Source organism: Myotis yumanensis, unplaced genomic scaffold (genome assembly GCF_028538775.1).
Source record: "Myotis yumanensis isolate MYYU_CA2020_CCGP unplaced genomic scaffold, mMyoYum1.0.hap1 SCAF_1, whole genome shotgun sequence".
Lineage (NCBI taxonomy): Eukaryota > Metazoa > Chordata > Mammalia > Chiroptera > Vespertilionidae > Myotis > Myotis yumanensis.
Window position 1 is genome coordinate 167,232,184 of NW_027223752.1, and position 17,387 is coordinate 167,249,570.

At 40.6% G+C, this 17,387-nt stretch overlaps 1 pseudogene; it reads left to right on the top strand.

Moving 5' to 3' along the window:
* The first annotated feature begins 4,884 nt into the window (after positions 1 to 4,884).
* Positions 4,885 to 6,414, top strand: LOC139021725 (F-box only protein 31 pseudogene; annotated as a pseudogene).
* Positions 6,415 to 17,387: the final 10,973 nt, after the last annotated feature.

A 17,387-nucleotide genomic window follows, 5' to 3' on the forward strand; every position in this document is an offset into this window, starting at 1 on the left:
ATTCTTCCTTTTACCCAGGATATTCTAAGGAAAATATTGCTGGATACCATTTCAACAATGTTTTTTTTTGTGGCAGATTAAACTCTCCTTTTAAATCCCATAATAATATGAGAAGGAATTGTGTGACATTGAGAAGCTGTTAAAGGAGGGGAAACCATAATTCTCAGGAGGCAGCTGTGGCCAGATGTGGGCAGAGTGAGATTTCCTGACAGCTTGATCATGAGCACTTGGAAGCTATCTCAGCCTTGCAGGCAGATGCAGCCAGTGAGAACTTACCAGTTCTGCTTTCTGCTTATGTTTTGTTTTGCTTTGAGAATTGTAACAACTTTGTAGCACACTTTTGGGAACTGTCTGCTTTAGTGCTTTTGGTTGAAATTTTGGTGGCTGGAATCCCTGCCCATTAGCACATTTCCCTAACCTTCAAAGGCAGCTTCCTGGAGTTCTGCTCCTCCAACTCTTCCACAATTTTTTAAACCCCTAATTCTACATTAAATCCTTTAAACTCAAATTGTGGTTTGCCTACTCTCTTACTGAAAGAACAAGGATATATAAATCTGTCAAGGGCCCCATTTAATTAATGTTAAAATACAACCAATTCTCATATTTACTCAGCAAGACGTTAGATCAGAGAGCATCAAATGTCCCTCAGCTCTAAATATGCCATCTGTGTTCCTCAGGGTACCACTAGGAGTGCATCTTGCAAACTACTTTTCTCAGACTTTCAATGGGATGAAATAATGTGAGACTGAGAGACAGTAGGAAGGGGAAGGTCATTTTCCCTCTGAAGATAGTTTCGAGAAGGCATATATGATTGGCCTCTCAGTGGCTGAGTGCCCCAGCAGTAGCGCCAGGGGGAATGCAACTTCTCATTTCTTAGACAAGGTCACAGTGTAGTTCCAACAGCAGGGCTATAACTTGGGTAGTGGTAGCACAACACCAGTTTCATGGGCTCCAAGAACAGTAGTACCTTCATGGTGTGAAGTAACAAAATATTTCTAAAAATAATGTATCAAACAGAAAAATAATAAGTGATGAACATTTAGAAAATAGTGGGTGATCTGGAGGTAAAAACTGCTAATATCGACTTTATGTTTTATTACTATTTTTTAAATATATTTTTATTGGTTTTTGAAAGACGGGGGGAGAGGGATAGAGAGATAGAAACATTGATCAGAGAGAAACATCAATCAGCCGGCTCCTGCATGCACCCTACTGGGGATCAAGCCTGCAACCAAAGTACATGCCCTTGACTGGAATTGAACACTGACCCTTCAGTTGGTGGGCCAATGGTCTATCCATTGAGCCAAACCGGTTAGGGCTGAACCCAACTCTTTTTTTTTTTTTTTTTTTTTTGAGATTCCACTGAGGTTTATTTTTCTCTTTTATTATTATTATTTTTTACATGCAATAAAAAATATTTCAAGAAAAATTATTTTAAATAATGTTACATACAATAAACAATATTTCAAGAAAAACTATTTTAAATATAATAATGTTACATGCAATAAACATTAATATTTCAATACTTTTAGCATTTCTTGTAATGCTGGTTTGGTGGTGATGAACTCCTTTAGCCTTTTTTGTCTGGGAAGCTCTTTATTTGACCATCTATTTTGAATGATAGCCTTGATGGATATAGTAATCTTGGTCTCAGATACTTGCTTTCCATTACCTGGAGTACTTCATGCCATTCCCTATGGCCTATAGAGTTTCTGATGAGAAATCAGGTGTCAGCCTTATGGGAACTCCTATGTATGTAACAGTTTTCTTTTCTCTTGCTGCCTTTAACACTTGGAGTGGGGGAAACGAGTTAAGTCGGCTCGCGTGAATTGCGCATACTCCACGGGAGCCGTCTTAACTCGGTTCATAGATTTGCGGTGGAGTGCGGGAAACGTGTAAACTTGGGCCGATTGTAACTGCGTATTACCAAATATTTGTTTGTTTGCCGTTCACAAAGATACCTACCTGCGTATGCGAACCGTTTCATACCCATTGGGGTAATAGGTATCATAAAAATCCCTTGTAAGTAGAGAACACTTTATGGCGCTAAATAATTGCCTGCGCCAGCTTATATTTTGGCGGGAAATTCACCCCACACCGGAGTGTTAAGAGTCTCTCTTTTTCTTTAATTTTTGCCATTTTAATTATAATGTGTCTGGGCATGGTGAGTGGAGTGGGAGAGCTGTGTAAACAGATAGAACAGCGCGGCAAAAGGCTCAGAGATAGTGTAATGGGACAATCAAAGGGTCTGGGCTGCCTGTCACTACTTGAGCCAATTCAGCAGAGACAGGGTTGAATCATATATGAGCGTTTATTCCTATAATGCCAGCAGTATGGGAGAGCAACAGGTCATCCACAAAAATCTGCTTTGCAGCCCCCTATAAGCCAGCTGTTTATATGTGGTAAAACAAAGATTACATGGGGAAGTAGGGATTACAGGCATGGAGAAGTAGGAGGCTTGGGTGGGACTCCATTGTTTGGGCAACAAGGTTGTTAATCTTTCCATGACAATAGGCTGTTCTTGAATGAGAATGGGCCACATTCCAAGGCTGACTCCCTGGTTTAAGATTGACTCCCAGGTCCCAGGAGCATACAACTCCTAGCCAGGTCAGAATGCCCTTTCTTGAACCAACACAAGGCAATCATGGTTAACAGAGCACAGTTAATATTTCCCATAACCATAACTAATCCCCCAAAATTCTATTTTTTTTCACTCTCACCATAGCAGCAGCCTCTGTCTCTCCTTTGATATATGGACCTGCCTTTGACCTTCCTACACAGATTTCTTCCTAGGGCAGTGGTGTGTCTGGCTCTCTCAATCCTGGGAGAGAAAAGATGATTGAACCTCTTCACTAGCCGTTCAAGCCCTCCTAGCGCCATACACCAGCTGCACTCACATTCCTAGGTTCTCCTTGACCCACCAGACACACATGTACCCTTGGAGACCATCCCTCAAAATCCCATCAATACAGGATCCTAAAAGAAGAGTATTTACACCCATTACACAGTTACATACCAATAATAATATAGGGCTATTCTTCAAAGGAGGGATTGAGAATATTTTAGTGCTCAAATGATCAAAGTCAGTGTCTGTGGCAGATGGAATTTACATCCCTCTATCAAATAAACCACCCTAAATGTCTATTCCTGACAAAAGGCAAATCAAATTCCTCCCAGGGCACTAAAGGAACTGTTTCTCTAGTAGGAATCCAGAAAAGTAGAAAGAAGGAATTTAGCTGCTCTCAACATGAGAATGGAAGCCTGTCTGAATGGGCAGGACCAGTCTCAGCCCATAGGAAAATTATGTTCATAGTGGACAGATCCTGTGAAATTTTTCTTTTTTGAGGGCATCCATTCACCCAAGGAACTAGCAAGGTTAGTCACTTGAAAGTGAAGAACTCAAGGTCAACTGAAAGTGAAGAACTCAAGACCATCCTTGCTCACATGTAGGAGCCCATTCCTACCAGGAGCCTGAGAGATTTGGCAGAGGCTGGGTGAAGGCTGAGCATAGAAGAGATTTCCCTCATGGAGTTCAAGGTCAAGTCAACCTACAGTCAATAACTCTCCTCTAAACTATAATAAAATACCACTCAACACTCACTAGGATGGCTATATTTTTTTTAAAAAGCATTCATGAGAATGTTTAAAAATTGGACCCCTCGTACATTGGTGGAAATGTAAAATAGTGGGGCCACGTTGGAAAACGTTTTTGGCAGTTCCTCAACATACTAAGCATAGAGTTACCAGATGCCAGAAGCCGGTCCATCCTTGCTGCTTGACACAGTCGCTGCAGGAAAGAAACATCTGCACAGCATATGTTTCAAGGGACCTGGCATATATAGCATATTGTTCTTAATATGTTTGCTCTCCTTAGCGCCATGTGTTTTAACCAAGGTCACCTCTCTGAGAAAGGTTGTTTCCCCAGGTGGGGATTTTTCCCTGAGGTTAGGGAGGGGATACAACCCCTTAATTAAGTGCCAGGCGGGTAGTTAAGCTACATAATCTTTACTCCCTGGAATGGAGATAAGAAACGCCCTAACCTTTGTAATAGAAATTGACAGGATTAAAATCGGCTGGTATAAATACGGATGTAACAAGACAATAAACATCAGATCCTCATCAGTTCCTAACCAGAACTCTGACCAGAACTTTGGCTGGAGATCCTGGCTAGAGGTCCTGACTAGGCTGCTGATCAACTAAAGGCTGTCTTCGTGTCATTCCTTCTTCACCGACTCCGTCCACACCTTTGGGGACCCCTGGACCCGCTGGGATTGGACTCCAGCAACCAGATGACCCAGAAGTTCCACTTCTAGGTACATACCCAAAAGAAATGGAAACATGTTCACACAAAAAACTTGTACACAATGTTCATAGCAGCGTTATCCATAAGAGCCTCAAACTGGAAACAACCCAAGTATTCATCAACTAATGAACAGGTAAACAAAATGTGTTATACGCATACACTAGAATATAGCATACATAAAACTTTAAAATGTTATGCTAAATGAAAGAGCCAGTCACAAAAGACCAGCTATTATGACTGCATTTATGTGAAATGTCCCCTGCCCCCATAGGCATATCCCTGGAGGCATGTACTACTTTAAGCAATAAAACAAAATTTTAAAAAATAAAAATAAAAAAATAAAATGTTAAAAATAAATAAATAAAAAAGAATGCAGATTAGTGACTGCCTGGGGCTAGGGTGGGAGGACAGGGAGGGGGCACTGAAAAAGGGAGGTGACTGTTAATGGTATGGGTTTCTTTTGAAGTGTTGCTAAAGTCCTACAATTGGCTCCTCTCTGAGGGGGCGTGGCTAGGCCCTGGGGGGCGTGGCTGGACTCTTGGGCCAGCTTAAAGCCCGGCTGAGGCACAGCGGCCCACGCTATGGTTGCTCTTACTTGTCTAGGCATGGAGGAGTGCGCTTGCCTCTGCGGTGTGGGCTCTTCGCGGGGATGTCGGTGTCGTCAGCAGTGCCAGGGTCCAGCTGAGACGGCAGCGGCCAAAGGCAAGCTGGCCCCGGCCCTGGCCTTGGCAGAAAAGCACGTCGAGGCGAACGCAGCAGCGAGGTGCTGTGCAGGGAGTGGAGGAATCCAGAGCCCCATGCCACCACTGCACTGCTCGCTGCAGGACCTGCCTGTGGAGATACTGATGGAGATCTTCGCCTCGCTCCCTGGCAACGCCCTACCCAGCCTGGCCCAGGCCTGCACCAAATTCCACCACATCCTGCACACTGACCGCATCTGGAGACGGCGCTGCCGGGAAGAGTATGGTGTTCGTGAAACCTTGCAGAACCTGGAGAAGATCGGTATGTCTTATCGAGAAGTCTATGTGAAGCTGTTCCCATACAGACACATTTTGGGATTGTGGCAGCTAGATACTGAGGACTATAGAACACTGCTGAATGTCGTGGTGGACGGCTTATGCATTACTGGTTGGACGTATGGGCCTTCCCTTGACACCCATGTGGATGGCCCACTGCAATTCGAGCCCTCGTTCAGAATTCGCCTCACGGAGAGGACATCAGCCACGGTGGAGTGCATGGAAGGCCGCTTCAGCAGGCCCCACAACCGCCACATGCAGATTCAGAAAGACAGGCTCACCATCCATTGCAACAAGACAGACCACCGAAAGGATTTAACAGCAAGACTTAGGGAAGATCGGGCGCTGGTGCTGGGGCGGGAGGACAGATATCAGTATGACAGCCTGGCCTACCGCCGCCTCTACCTCCCGCCGAGCCACCCGGACGACCTCATCAGGCCAGGCCTCTTCCAAGGCAACTACGATGCCTTTGGCCTAAAGATTGTCATGCTCAGCTTCCATGGGAAGTATGCCAGGGTCACGAAGATCACAGGAGACTCCACCGGGATGTTAGAGATCCACCTCATGCGCCGCATCCAGCTGCTGGATGGCAAGATCTTCCGCAACTTCAAGCAGCTCTCCCGCGTGGTCCACGAGATTGACGAGCAGGTGATCCGGGAGCAGCAGCAGCAGCAGCAGCAGCAGCAAGAAGACGGGACTGAGGAAAGCGAGGGCCATGGCTGGCAGAGCCCTGCCCAGCCCAGCGTCGGGAAGTCCGGGGCTGCAGCTTCGGAGGAGCAGCCTGTCCTGTTTGTTCTGCCTGTGGGCGTGCGCTCAATAGACCAGAACTACCCCCGAACCTGCAGGATGTGTTTCTATGGCGTGGACACTGTTGCCTTACCTGGCTCAGCCTACCGGAAGCGCTTCCCTGGAGTCTTCATCCTGTTCGATGAGAACCACTTCGGGTTCATCTGGCTGGAGTTGAAATACTTCATCCTGTACGGCAGAGTCCAGAACACCTTCCAGAATGTGGAGGCACCATCCCCGCAGGCCTTCCTGGAGATGCTCAAGGACATTCATTCCGAACCCCCTGGGAGGAGCAGCTTGCAGATTTGACCTTCTGACCAGGTTACCCACCTTTGTTTGTTTTTTTAACCCTCACCTGAGGATATTTTCCCATTGATGTTTAGAGAGAGTGGGAGAGAGAGGGAAAGAGAAATACTGATGTGAGAGAAACACATCAGTGGTTGCCTCCTGCCCAAGCCCGGACCAGGGCCAGGCTGGGTAGGAGCCAGAAACTGAGGTAGAAATAAACCTTAGACCAGTGGTCTCAACCTTTCTAATGCTGCTACCCTTTAACACAGTTCCTGATGTTGTGGTAACCCTCAATTTCATTGTTACAAATTAAACATAATTAAAGCATAGTTATTAATCACAAAAAAGAGGAAAAGCACTCCTGCAATTAAATCATTGATTGAGTTACAAATGGGACTGCTTTTTTTTTTTAAGAGTGATTGACAAGCTATTGTTGACTTGCAGATGTTTTCTCTAAATGAACAAAGTGAGCCTCATTTCTAAGTAAACCATTATGTGTTACCAATGATAAAATTCATGCTTTAAATAAAAATTAGATTCTGTAAAAAAAATAAATAAATAATGTGTCTGGGCATGGGTCTGTTTGGGTTCTTCTTGTTTGGGGTTCTCTGTGCTCCTGAACTTGTGTGACTTTTTCCTTTACCAGGTTAGGGAAGTATTCTGCCATTATTTCTTCAAACACCTCTATGCCTTTCTCCCTTCCTGCCTCTTCTGGCACACCTGTTATTCTAATATTGTTACGTTTCACATTGTCCCACAACTCCCTTAAGCTGTCCTCCTGTTTTGTAATTGTTTTTTCTTCTTGGTTCTCTGAGTGATATTTTCAATTCTGTCTTCTAATTCATTGATTCGATCCTCAGCTTCCCCTAGTCTACTGTGTATCCCTTCTAATGTGTTCTTTATTTGCGTTATGTCATTCTTTATCTCTGTTCTTTTTTCATAATTACCTTATCCTTTTTTCATGCTGTTGAGCATGTTTACCATCATTACTCTGAACTCTGTTTCAGATAAATTTCTTATCTCAGCTTCATTTATCTCTTCTCCTGGAGAATTCTCTAGTATTTTGGGGTTGTTTCTTTATATCCTCATTTTGGCTGTCTGTTTGGGTTGGTGACTATGTATTAGGTAGATCCTCTATACCTCCCAATCTCTAGTGCAGGACAGTGTTATAGCCTAATATGTACTTAAAAACTACACAACAGACAGGGAAACAACTCATAAAATTCAAGTGTTATACTTTGCATATTATATCTATTCATGACATCCAGGTGGGAACCTTAATATTTTTAAGTGATGTAAGTAGCTCATTGTTCTGGTTCATTTTCAATCAACCTTATGCTTTTGTTTTTTTATCTTCCCATGCATGTCTGTGTATAGCAAGGTAGTAACTGGTCCTGCAAAAGAGTGCCATTGTTCCTATTTTCTAATATAAACTTATAAAACATCACCTTAACATTATTCACTAATACAGTGATTCTGGCTAATATGAGCCAGTTCTATGGCATGGATCTCCTTTCTGTGGGCTGTCAACATCAGAATTCTGATCCTGAAGTACTGAAGGCCAGATCCTAGATCCAGATAAATTCATATTCTCAGGGGCCTCTTTGGGGTGAGCCAAAAAATCTCTTTCTTGGCAAAAGTCTGACCTCATCGAAAGTAATTTCTTCAGAAGTTAATAGAAAGAAATTTAAATAACAGATTAAATTACCCCTTAATATAAATATATTGTTTAAAAAATGTTACTGGATGAGGAAATGCATAGAGTATGAAATACAGCTCTTTACTGTAGAGCTGCTACTGGTCCATGCTGGCATTTTCCCACACAGTACTAATTATACTTGCCTTGACAATTAGTCTTCTACCCAGCCATTGCTATTATTCTTCCCATTATTTTTAATGGTTGGTGCCAAAGAAAGGCATTATGGAAATTTATTTTAACACAAAATATAGAAGAATACTTCAAAATACTATTTTTAAAAATCTCTGGGGCATAGTATATTATAACAAGAGAATATGAGAAATCTGGATTCATCTATTCCATGGAGTTGGAAGTTGAACCTCAGTGTATCTTTAAAACATTTTCCCTACCTGTGTGGTTTAAAACATGGAAAATATTTAGCAAGCATCCTTGGCTCCATCCCTCTGCCTACACTGGAGAAAAACTAGTTCATCAAGCAGGTCAGAGTGACCTGGTAAATGTTACCTGCCAATCGCTGGGCAATCAGGAAATAAGAACAAGAAAGTCACAGAAAATGACCGAGGCATGGGACCTTTCCCTGTCAAACAAGGAGAGACAGGATTAAAAATAAAACATACATCATGTAAGGTCAAGAACTCCTGTTGTGCTAAGAGCTTTTGAAGCCTGGAAATACCAGAGGCTTAAGTATATCCAAGTAGAAAATAAAAGTTCTGACCCAAGATCATTAGCATGACATTCAACCCATGACCAGAGATCCCACAGGTTATAGTATTCAGTTTAACCAGGGCTAAAAGGGTAAGGCAAGGCCAGAGAAAATAACACTCATTCAATTTAGACATAATTTAACTCTCTGAATTCTTTTTAAATAGGTTCTTGGAATCAACATTTTAAAGCACTCTGACTGAATGCTGCTATTTTAAGAAACTAAACTTGCTGCTATTACTATTTCTTGCATGAATTCAAAGATCTAAGACACCAAATGGGGTGCCTTTGGCTCTTCCACGAGGTAGTCTAAAATCAAAGTTTGGATGAAGTTGGTGAACAGTTATAAAATATCCTGTGTTCATGTGTTTTAAGATATGCTACCAACATCTACTTTGTATTAAAATAATCTACTTTGGCATATATATTTCTACTCAAATAAAATGGACCTAGTGACCTCTTAAAACCATTTCCATTATCACTACCTCGGGGTCTTTGTCTTGCTCAGAGCATATTGGCAAGAACTTGGGCACCCAAGACACCATAGTAAGTGCAGAGTGTATCCTGAATGAGCAACACATGTTGGTGAATTCAAAAGTGAATTCAGATGTATCCTTAATTCTTCATAAAATGTCACCATCATGGTCTGTCTTTGCAAATTCTTTGTAAAACAGTATGATCTGAGATAAACTATTCATAAGCAGGATTGGTTAGCCAACTGACCCTTAGAGCAGAGAAATGCTGAGAATCTTGAACTTTGTCAAGGTATATTTTACTTGGAATCTGAAGTAGAAGCTTTATTATAGAAACATTTGAAAAATTATACTTTAATAAACATAGAGGAAGCCCAATAATTCCATAGGTTAAAAGATAAATAAAAACAAAAACCATCCCAAAAGTAGAGCATAGCGTTGACAAAATAGGGAGTATGCTCTCTACCTTACTTTTAAGATAGTCTTCAGACATTTTCATACATACTTAACACTGAGATAAAAATCATAAAAATCTTAAATGTACAATTGAAGAAATTCTAGCCCTGACTGGTTTGGCTCAGTGGATAGAGCGTCGGCCTGCGGACCAAAGGGTCCCGGGTTTCATTCTGGTCAAGGGCATGTACCTTGGTTGCGGGCACATCCCCAGTAGGGGGTGCGCAGGAGGCAGCTGATCGATGTTTCTCTCTCATCGATGTTTCTAACTCTCTGTTCCTCTCCCTTCCTCTCTGTAAAAAATCAATAAAATATATTTTAAAAAAAGAAATTCTAGAAAATATGTATATTCATTAACTAACACTATAATTAAGATATAAAATATTTCCATCACTACACAAAGTTTCCTTATGTAGTTTTCCAGTGAAAGTCCACTGCCACTGCCCTAGGCCACAAATATTCGGATTTCTATCACCATGGAGAGTTTTACCAGTTGTACCATTCACAAAAATTCATTTTATTGTCTGTAAACTTTTTGTAGCTGCCTTTGCACAATATAGTTGTTTTAGAGTCATCCTGCTATTGACTGTATCAATACCTGTTTCTCTTTTATTGCTAAGTAATGTTTTATTATATAAATACTAGAGGCCCGGTGCACAAAAATTTGTGCACTCGGGGTCGGGGGGGGAGGTCCCCCAGCCCGGCCTGTGCCCTCTCACAGTCTAGGACCCCTCCAGAGATAACAACCTGCTGGCTTAGGCCTGCTCCCGGGTGGCAGAGGGCAGGCCCAATCCCTAAGTGCAGGCCCTGGTCAGGCTCAGAGCAGGGCCGATTGGGGAGTTGGGGCGCCACCCCATCATGCACAGAGCAGGGTTGGATCGGGAGGTTGCAATGCCACCCTCAGTCACGCTCAGGGTAGACTGATTGGGGGGTTGGGGCACCGCCCCCTGTTACACTCAAGGCAGGTTCGATGGGGAGGTTGCGGCACCACCCCCTGTCACGCACAGAGCAGGGCCGATCAGGGGGTTGGGGCACTGCCACTGTCACACTCAGGGCAGGGCCTATGGAGAGGTTATGGTTCTACCCTGTCACACACAGAGCAGGGCCTGTGTAGGCGGGGGGTTGGGGCACCGCACCCTGTCACACACAGAGCAGGGTCGATCAGGGGGTTGGTGCGCTGCACCCTGTCACACACAGAGCTGCAGGGCGATCAGGGGATTGGGGAGCTCCCCCCTATCAGGCACAGAGCAGGGCCGATCAGGGGGTTGGTGCGCTGCACCCTGTCAAACACAGAGCTGCAGGGCGATCAGGGGATTGGGGAGCTCCCCCTTATCAGGCACAGAGCAGGGCTGATCAGGCGGTTGGGGCGCTGCCCCCTGTCACGCTGATCCCGGTGCCGGGAGCCTCGCTGCTCCGCTGATCCCAGTGCCGGGAGGCATATTAACCTTTTACTATATAGAATAGAGGCCTGGTGCAAGGGTAGGGGCTGGCTGGTTTGCCCTGAAGGGTGTCCTGGATCAGGGTGGGGGTCCCCACTGGGGTGCCTGGCCAGGCTGGCTGAGTCGCTGAGGGTTGTTTTCCTGCTGGCAGTTGATTAAAAGCTCCCAACCGCTCCTTGTTTTCTTTTTTTATTTTTTATTCTGGGCCAGCTTTAGCTCTGAGGCCTCGCTGCTGAAAACATGGATACAATGTTGCGGTCTGGGGCTGACTGAAAGACGGTTTTGTTTAGCTTCTTATTTGCAACATAGTAATAGTTGCTTAGAGTTACAGTTGAGAGTCCGGCAAGTGAGGCGGGGAACGTTGGAGTCTGCAGTCCCTGGAGGAAGCAAGCCTCCCTGCTTGCTTCAGTGCATGGCTGCCGGCCGCCATCTTGGCTGACAGTTAATTTGCATAAGGATAAGCTGATTAGCCAATGGGAAGGGTAGCGGTCGTACGCCAATTACCATGTTTCTCTTTTGTTAGTGTAGATTCCCTGACTTATCTACCCATTTTATTGGTGTCAAGAAATGGAATATGAGATTTTATCCTAGTTGCAAACTAACAAATTAGCCTGCCACAGTTTCATAAATACTGACAAGACATGAGACTTCTGGATCAGAGATAAAGGATATTATTATTTACTAGAGGCCCCGTGCATGAATTTGTGCACAGGTGGGGTCCCTCGGCCTGGCCGGTCATCGGTGCTGATCAGGGATGCAGAAGGTTGGCCAGCCAGGGGGAGGAGCCACGGAAGGTTGGCCGGCTGTGGGAGGTTGGCTGTGGGAGTGCACTGACCACCAAGGGGCAGCTCCTGCATTGAGTGTCTGCCTCCTGGTGGTCAGCGTGTGTCATAGAGACCGGTTGTTGGGTCGTTTGGTCACTTAGGCTTTTATATATATAGGTGGCAAAATAGAAAGCATGAACTTTATGCTTGCATCAGTTTCCCTTGAGCCACCTCCAAGTCTGATAAGCATAATCTGGTGGTGGAGCCAGGTGGATTCTGCACACACAATAAGTTTGTGTCATAGCTGGAGATCTCCCACATAGGAACCTCTGGTCTTTGAAAAAGATTGCTTGCAAGTTTTTCTTATCTGCCTTAGAAAGATATTATTATTATTGTTATTATTATTTTCCTAACCAGGTAACAAGTCGGTTCTCTGCACCTGTATGAGACACTATCTTTGCATTCCAAGATTGTTTTTTACAAACACCCTTGAAAATATCATCCAGAGCAAAAGCTGTTATAAGATATAAAAAAAAGACACACATAGAGAATAGTCTCTTATCCAGTGATGAACACTTTAGTTGTTTCCAGTTTGGGGATATTATGTAAATACTTGAATCCTCATAATCAATAATTAATAATCAATAACCAATAATTAATAATCAATAATTGATGATATCCACATAATCAATAATTTCATGTGTAAATAAAAAGTTTTTTTTTCTCTAAAATTTTTATTTTCTCTTCTTTTACATTTTTTTTGCCAATTAAAATATTACAGTAGCAAGGAACAATAATAGATAGGTTTAGAACTGACTTTTCATAATTTTGTTTTCAATCTTAGTATAAAAATATTTAATAGTTCATAATGTATGATGTTGGCTGTACATATATGTATTTTGTCACTGTAGAAAGTTTTCTCGATTTTCTTGATAGTTGTTGGCCTTTAATTTTATTTTTTTATAATGTCTATGTCAACTTTGTCACCAGAGAAATGACTAATAGTGGAGTGAGATTGGTTATATTTCTTTCTTAAATATTGGATATAAGTTAGCAATAAAACTAGCCGGATCTAAAGTTTTCTTTGCAAGGAGGCATTTTATTTTTAAAAAATTTAATTTCTTTAATAGATACAGAGTTTTCAATATTCTATTTCTTCTTGTGTGAGTTTTGGTAAAATGTTTTTCTAAAGAATTTTACCATTTCATCAGTATTTCAAGTTCACTGGATTAGAATTGTTTATAATATTAATTTATTATATTTTTGGTATTTTTATGATCTGTTTTGACAGTCCTATGTCATTCCTGATTTTGATGATTTGTATTTTCCCACTCATTGTCTTTTTCAGCTTTATTAGGTATTTATATATTTTATTAACCTTTTTTGTTAACCCTCACCCAAGGATATTTTTCCATTGATTTTTAGAAAGACTAGAAAAAAAAGGGGGAGAGACAGAGAGAGAGAAACATGGATGTGAGAGAGACATATCAATTGGTTGCCTCCAGCATGTTTCCTGAGCAGGACTGGGAATTGAGCCTGCAACCCAGGTACATGTCCGTGACCAGAATCGATGCTCTATCTACTGAGCCAAACTAACTAGGGCTTATTAACCATTTTTTATAGAAACAATAGCTTAGTTAATTCTGCTATTATTTGCTTGTGTTTCTTAATTATGTTCTTATGTAAATATAATCAACTGACCTCTGTAAAGAAGCAAAGGCAATACAATAAAGCAAGATGTCATTTTTTAATTAAAATATATTTGAAATATAACATTGTATAAATTTAAACTACATACTGGGAGAAAATATTTTCAAAAGATGTATCTGATAAAGGACTATTAACCTAAATATGCAAAGACTACTTAAAACTGCTCAATTAGAAAATAAACATCCTGATTAAATTATGAGCCAAAGATCTTAACACCTCACCAAAGATTATATATCGATGGCAAATAATCACAAGAAAAAATGCTTCACATTTAAGCCATCAAGTAGATGCAGATTTAAACAATGTGATACCACTACACAGGTTTGAGAGTGGCCCAAATCTGAAACACTGGCAATAAGAAATGTGGCCAAGGGCGTGGAGCAATGGGAACTCTCATTTACTGCTGGTGGGAATGTGAAATGGTGCAGCCACTTTGGAAAGCAGTTTGGTGGTTTCTTACAAAAGTAAACATGCTCTTACTCTATGATCTAGCAATTGTGTTCCTTGATGTTTTTTCAAAGTTATATTCACACAAAAACTTGCTCGGGAATGTTATGGAAGCTTTATTCATTATTGCCAAAACTTGAAAACAATCAAGATGCTTTCCAGTTGGTGAATGAATACATAAAGTGTGGTACATCTTGACAATGCAATATTATTCAGTGCTCAAAAGAAATGAACTATCACACCATGAAAAGACATGAAGAAACTCACATGCAGTTTACTAAGGAAATGAAGTCAATCTGAAAAAGGTATACATTGTACAATTCTACTATATGTCATGAAAAAGGCAAAATATGAAAACAGTGAAACAGATTAGTGGTTGGGGGAAAGGATCAATGGGAGGAATGAATAGGTGGATCTCAGAGGATTTTAAGAGCAGTGAAAATACTATGCATGATACTGTAATGATTGATATTCATTACATATTTGTCCAAAACCATAGATTGTTCAGCAAGAGTGAACCCTAATATAGGTGATGGACTTTGGGTAATAATGATGTATCAATGCAAGTTGATAAATTATAATAAATGTTTCACTCTGGAGGAGGTGTTGATAATGGGGGAAGCTATACATGTGTGGGGGCAGAGAATATATAAGATACCATTTATTAAAATCTATTTTTATTGATTTCATAGAGAAAGGGAGAGGGAGAGAGAGATAGAAACATCAATGATGATAGAGAACCATTGATCGGATGCTGGGGATCGAGCCCACAACCTGGACATGTGCCCTTGCAGGATTTGAACCCAGGACCCTTCAGTCCAAAGGCCGACGCTCTATCCACTGAGACAAACCAGCTAGGGTGAGATCTTTTTTCCCTTCCTATTTTGCTAAGAACCTAAAATTGCTCTAAAAATAAATTCTTTTTTTTAAAAAAAGGTAAAAGTTCTTTTTCCATTTTTATGAAGTTTATAAATGGCCATATTAAATTATATTATGTGAGAATATATATAGGGATTTGAAACTCTTCAAAAAATCAAGGAAAGAATCACAAAAATCTATATAGCATTTATCTGTAGTGGAGAAACAAGAACTGTCAAAGAAAAGGCTCACAGAAGAGGCTATTGGGTACTTGTTCTTTTTCTTGTTTTGACTTTTGGTTAGATGGCCATTTGCTTCATAATCCTTATGCAAAGTGTACATATTTGTCTGCATATATGATATATATTACAATAAAAAACCTCAGCACAAGGTAGCTGATAGCATGTTGATACATCATTATATTTTATAACCGAGGTGCCTTTATATTATGTTTTACAAAGTGCCACTCTGAAAACACACTATCAAATTTAAATGCAGAAGTGAAAATAATAAAATTGAGCAATAGCTGACCTAGCTCTCATTTTTATCATTTTTTCTATGAAAGCCTGTGATTAAATATAACAGTAAAATGGGGTGTGTGAAACTTAAAAGGAAGAAACATCGCTATGGGCCCTGTTTCATCTCCTTTTTTTAGCAAAATCCTTATGAATAATACACAAATGCCAGCGTGTGATAACCCATGAAGTTCTAGGCATAACAACCCCACATTTGCTCAGTCTCAGATTGCTTTATCAGATATGTGTTTAATTTTCCTACCAGAAAAAAAATGAGTTGCAGGAAGACTGTGTTGTCACCCCAGAATCCCATTAACATTATGTAGAGATAAGTGTACTCACTAGTGAGATGGAAAGCAGTTAACTATACCTAAAATTATCACAACACTTCTCACATAGATTCTTAAATTTTCATATTCTACTCTTTTGAACACTCATAATTTAGGGGTAATATTCTTAACTAGAGGCCCAGTGCACAAAATCGTGCACAAGTAGCATAGTTGTTTTTCTGTTCATAAATCTGTACATTGATCCCTCTGTATCCAAATATTGAGAATTTCTCTGATAGTTAATCTAAAGGAAGGATCAATGGAGAGTCTGTATGCAGATGTCTGGGCATTCAGATTGTTCAGTCTTTCATACAATTGCCAAATCCCTAAACTGGAGGGTAGACATTTTTCATCTTGTCTGTAGGGCTTATAAAATTCAAATATATTTGCTCTATAATAAAGAGGAGCCCTACCTCATGCTAAGGGTAGGTTTTATAGTCAGAATAAAATGCAAATACATAAATGAGACTACACTGTTCTTACTCCCTGTTCTACAACTCTCAACCACAGTGTGGGTAACTGACAGCAATTCCTGATGTTCTTGATAGTTTTATTTCAAACACAACATTGATCTTGTTGCTTCAACCAGATCTTTTGTTACTTTATCACTGACTTTTTCTCACACTTGTGCCTTTAATCTTTATATTTTCATCATTACTTCCCCTTGGCTTTCAAATAAATCTTTAGATATTGTCTCTCTGGAAGTTACTTTACTGCAAGTTATCTTGCTTTCCCTTTACCATCAAATTCATTGGCAGAATAATCTGTTCTCAGTTATCACTTTTTCACCTTCACCTAATACAAATTGAATTCTGCTATGCTACTATACTAAAACTTGTATTTCAGTGTATGAAAAATTCCTAAACTTCTATTCCAAAGACCTAGTCTAAAGCCATCTGCTATATGACCTTTCAGAAAACTTCTATGCTGTTTTTATGTGCTTTTTTTCTTAAAATTTTTATGTTTGATTTTCAAGACACTAATTAGCCTTTCACCATTTCTGATTGATCACTTTTTCATTGCTTGTTTTCTTCATATACCCAGCCCTTGTGGATATTCTCCACAGCTCAGCATTCAGCCTGCATATCTCATAACTGCTTATACTCTTCTTTTATGTTCTCATCCACTGACAAAATATCTATTCAAATGATACCCAAATCTGCATCTTCAATCTACAGAATTTCTAGAACCAACTAAAATCCACTGGCTAGCTCTTTCTAAATGTTACATATTCTATAACTCTATAATATTTAATACAAATATTGTATAGTAATGTAAATGACTTCAAGAAACAAGTCTAAAGTTAAATTGGCTATCTTCCCCTTAAAAGCCATCATTCTTCTATATTCTGTACATAGTGTCAGGCCACCATCATTTATACACTCATCCAAGCAAAAATCTCAGAATCAAACTTTTACCATTACTTCCTTTTCATCCGTCCATTCAATAGGATAACAATCTCATGCATTTGTCTCCATAATGGCTTTCATATTCAGTCTACTTGCTTTTCCTCCTCCTTCTTATGACAGTTTATATTTAATTCTTGTATTATTGCAATATATTCCTGAATAATTTTTAAATAAGTTTTCCTTTTGTATGCTCAGT